Source organism: Oratosquilla oratoria, chromosome 9 (assembly GCF_046742065.1).
Source record: "Oratosquilla oratoria isolate Oo_2021 chromosome 9, ASM4674206v1, whole genome shotgun sequence".
Classification (NCBI taxonomy): Eukaryota; Metazoa; Arthropoda; class Malacostraca; order Stomatopoda; family Squillidae; genus Oratosquilla; species Oratosquilla oratoria.
Genome location: NC_134785.1, coordinates 66,462,343 through 66,467,342, shown reverse-complemented (window position 1 = coordinate 66,467,342; position 5,000 = coordinate 66,462,343).

Sequence of the window (5,000 nt, the reverse complement as noted above, 5' to 3'; positions counted from 1 at the left end):
TTTCTACCTACTTCCAAATTGAATCTATTTCCGGACAGTTTCAGACCATTGTTTCTTGTCTGATTCTCGTTCAATGTGAAAAAAATTTCACTTCTGAATTTTAAAGACCTGTATCAAGTCACCTCTGAGTCTATGTTTTTTTTTTCTTTTTTTTTTTTTTTAAAGCAAACAGATTCATATGTTTTAGTCGATTTTCGTATGATTTATTTTTTATATTTGGAATCAGTTTTGTGGCTCGCCGTTGTACTTTTTCCAGTCTGTCAATGTCTTTAATGAGATTCGGTGACCATATGGAAACAGCATATTTCAAATGTGGACGAACTAAATTTGTATAGCTCGTTAAAGAGAGTTGGACTTTTGAAGTCAAAAGATGGAGCAATCAGCCCTAGAATCTTGTTTGCTTTCTCAAAGGCTGAAACACACTGCTGAGATGATCCGAGATCGTTACAGATCGTTTTCACTATCCACGTTTGTTAAAGAATTTCCAAATGACTTGTAATCGTACGTAATGTTATTTTTACCTACGTGCATGAGCTCTCATTTAATTGTGTTAGATTTCATTAGCCACTTTCTAGTCCATTGCTGAGGTTTATCTAAATCTTCTTGAATATCTAATTTATTTAAGTGATCATTTGCCATTCCGCACAGTTTTGTATCATCAGCAAATTTGGAAATAGTAGATTTTAGTCCATAGTCTATATCATCTATATATACTATGAATAGAAGTGGCCCAAGAACGGAACCCTGAGGAACTCCACTTGTAACATTTTTCCTTCTAGAAGTTTTTCCATTTAAAACAACTCTGTTTTCGATCATTCAACCAATTACTAGTCCAACTTAATAGGCTACCACTTATTCCGTGCGAAGCTGATTTAGTAAGTAGTCTTTCGTGTGGGACGGTATCAAAAGCTTTTGGAAAGTCTAGATATATTAAATGTATATTGTTTCTTTTGTCATAATTCGAGATAACTGTGTTGTAGAATTCGAGTAAGTTAGTCACGCAAGAACGTTTCCGTCATTCAATGAACAAAGTACATATTAAAAAAAAAATCTCATTGTATCCATCGTCTCAAGAGCGCGCTATATATATATAATGTATGTATATATATGTATATATATATATATATATATGTATGTATGTGTATATATATATATATGTATATATATATATATAAACATGTTTGCATATATTGTATACCCACATACTCGTATATATGCACATACGTACATGCGTATAAATGTATGTACAGTGTGTCCCAAGATATGGACACTACCATCAGTGACTACATATATGAATTCTCTCATAATCTTTTAGTAAGTCCTTTAACCTAGACGCTATAAGTTTAAAGAGTTATGACAAAATTTGACCCTTTGTGAATTTGTTGTTCGATTTTTCTTTAAAAAACTGATGTCGGATAGAGATATGTTGTGATCCCTCATATCCTTCGATTTTTTTTTTCTTGATTTTTTTATCTTTATTTTATTTTATTTTATTTTTTTTTTTTTTTTTTGTGAATGTTATCCACTCATTAAGGTGGACACTTTTGAATACTATACTGGAAACAAAATATTGTCTCGCTTGGTTTGATATACGTTGTTATTGAACGGAAACTTATTGTTATCAAAATTGCTCTCTTTGCCTCAAAAAGTACAGCGCAATTAGTGGCGAGGATTTTTGGTACCCGTTTTTTATGACTTAGATAGACCGTTTTGAAATCTGCGTTTACATCATAAATATTCGCTCAGGGCAGAATTGGTTTTGTTTGTCCCTATGGCGTTTCCTATTTGTCATTCAATGAACAAAGTACATATTAAAAAAATAAAAAATAAAAAAAAATCTCATTGTATCCGGGCGGTCATTAACAATACGAGCCTTGATAAATAAAAAACAAAAAACAAAACAAAAATGAGAATCTAACATGGAAACTAGAATAATGATAATGAAAACAAAGGAACAACAATTTATCATTATTTTTCACTTGTTTTCGTATTGTATCGTGAAGGTTTACATCAGTTCCTTCTTTACCGTTTGGCACTTTTTCCTCAGCTCCAGCTGATTTGTTTACCCTCCATGATGGGGTTATTACACTGGGCTAATTTTTCTCCAACCTCCAATGAAACGGTGGTACTCCCCACTCTAGAACTTTTTCAGCCGTAAAATCACTATAGTAAACTATTACGTTTTCTCAACAAAAATACATACAGATAATATCATTTAATATACTAAAGGAAGTTATTTTCCTGCAGCATATCAGATTCCATCCCTTCCCCAACTGTCGGAGGAAAAATAGCTTAGTGTGATAACGCTTCGACATTCAAATGTTGAAGGAATAATTGTAACTCCACATAACGCCTTGAAGTATAGGTCGAGAATAGAACTAATATACTGGGTCAAAACAAAGGTGAAGAAAATCACCCGACATCTACCATAACAAAGAATGTAATCATCAAATTAAAAAATCGCGATGTCTCGGTCCCGGGTCCCCATTTGAAAGACCTCTCTACATCTAATGATTTGTCCCAAAATGATATAATATTAGTTACAATGCTGAAAATAACGATAAAAGATAATTCATGTTTAGTATACCTGTCCATTCATACTCTGCAATATTGTCCAGTAATTTGTACCACACAATATCACTGACAGTGTAGGAATAGCATTGATGGAGACAATATCATTCAGTCAATATATTGCATCAGTAATGTTAGTTGTGTAGGGGCAACTACAGAAACGTTCAATCCCCTCAATTCGGTGACGAATTATTCAGATTCTGTTACTGCAGGGTCGTGCGGTGGCCCAATGAATATCGTGTCGAACTCATGAGAAGATGGTCGTGAGTTCGAGTCCCGGGATCCGCTGTGAACTTGTTGTGTTGGTTGCCGATAGCCCTGGACAGGCGGGGAAGCGACGCAACGTCGGCCAAAAAAAAAAAAAAAAAAAAAAAAAAAAAAAAATTGTCGCAACAGACAAGACTTTGACCTACCAAGGGTTTTTCACTTCCCAATACGTGGGAGAGGAACCTGACTATTTCATTCAGCTAAGAACCAGACAACGTGAACGAGGTTAAGACTACACTGACATTTAACCCTCAGTTGATTAAACTCTTTTAGTGTTCTTTGGGGACATCACTGTCAGTTACCTTGTTGTAAAGCTTAGTCTCAAATAAAGATGTCGAAACGTAGATTTAATTTGAAAGTAGGTAAAAACAACTTCACCAACCGCAACGTCAATGGAAAACAGAATGATCTTACAGCCGAGGCAACTCAAGGAAAAGTTTGAAGCTTTTAGATTCTTTTTCATTTTGTTTTTCTTCCATTTGCCCTCGCTGTGGAGAACCAAAAATACTTTGTGTCGACATGCGTTCTCATCGAAACTTGATGCAAAACTTTCATGAAAGTAGCAGTTCCCTCCTTTCCCCTTATTTAATCTCAAGCATTTGTATCTCAACTTGTACTTGAAAAAGCTGTAATAAGCGAAACGTCGTACAAATAAAGGCTCCGTCCTCATATGGTGTTTAACTCGTCAATCTCGTTGCAAAATATTTAGCTGAATGGAATCGTGACATATTTAGCAGAATCAAATTAATAAAGTGTGTTATCGAACTTACCATTTTTTTTTTTTTTTTTTTTTTTTTTTTTAGGACGACGTTAGGTCGCCTCCTCGCCTGTCCAGGTTTGTCGGCAACCAGCGCAACAAGCTCGCACTGAGTCCTGGGAATCGAACTCACAACCACCCTGCTCATAAATTCGACACGGTATCCACTGTGCTACCTCAGGGTTCTGTAATATCATTTTATATGAATATCGTAGGGTTGAGGTAGATGAATTAAGAGTTAAGATACTTTTTTTTTTTTTTTTGTCTCTGCGTTTTTCTGACAGGAGTAAAGGGGCTAGTGACCCTTCGACAGACCAGAGCCACCAAAATCAAAAAGATATTCTAAATCTTTTCTTAATAAATGACTGCAAGGAAGCCTTTTCATATACATCCCCCACTTTTTCTTTCGCCCTCCATCTTGACAGGATATTCCTCTTTCCTGGCCGTCTTCACACAACTATAAGTTCTCCTCTCCTACCTTTTCCTCTTCCTCTTCCTCTTCTTCTTCGAGAAAAGAAGAAATGGACTTGTCGTTCTCGGCCAGTGACTTGCCGAAGTGAGATTCAAACTTCGGTTTTAGAATTTTGCGGCGGCGACTAGCGGTGGCGGGATCCGCGGCTGTGTTAGGGGCGGTTGCTGGGGAGCTTCCGAAGAGCCCAGTGGCAGACATTGGCCATGGAACTCGCGTTTTTGAGTTTGGAGAAAACATTTCGACGATTTGTGGATTCAGGAGAGAAATCGCTCCAAGCGACGATAATATCAGCCATTTCGGCGGTGAAGAGTTTTACGTTGACTGGATAAAGTCGTCTGTCAGGAGGAGTTGGGAGATTTAAGAGATGTTCAGTTTGATTGTATTTTCGTTTTATTTTGTTTCATTCTTTATTTTATTGTATTTCATTTTGTTTTTCCTTTATTTCATTTTTCTTTGTGTTATCTTACGAGTATTTTAACTTTTATTTTATCATATTACGAATATATACATATAAGAATATATACATATATATATATATATGTATGTATGTATATATATATATATATATACATACATATAGCCAAATATATACATACATATGTACTTACGCACATACACACACACACACACACACACACACACACACACACACACATACATACATACACACACACACACACATACACACACACACACACACACACACACACACATACACACACACACACACACACACACGCACACACACACACTCGGTGGCGCGGTTGGTAGTCTCCCGACTGTCATTACGGCGGTTCGGGTTCAAATCCTACCCAGGGCTGAAATAATTTCAGTATCGCTGCGCTTCGAGTCATTACTCCAACTCTCGTGGGCGGGGAGTTGGGTGTGTGTGTGTGCGTGTAAGATCACAGTATTACCCATAGATCGATCATA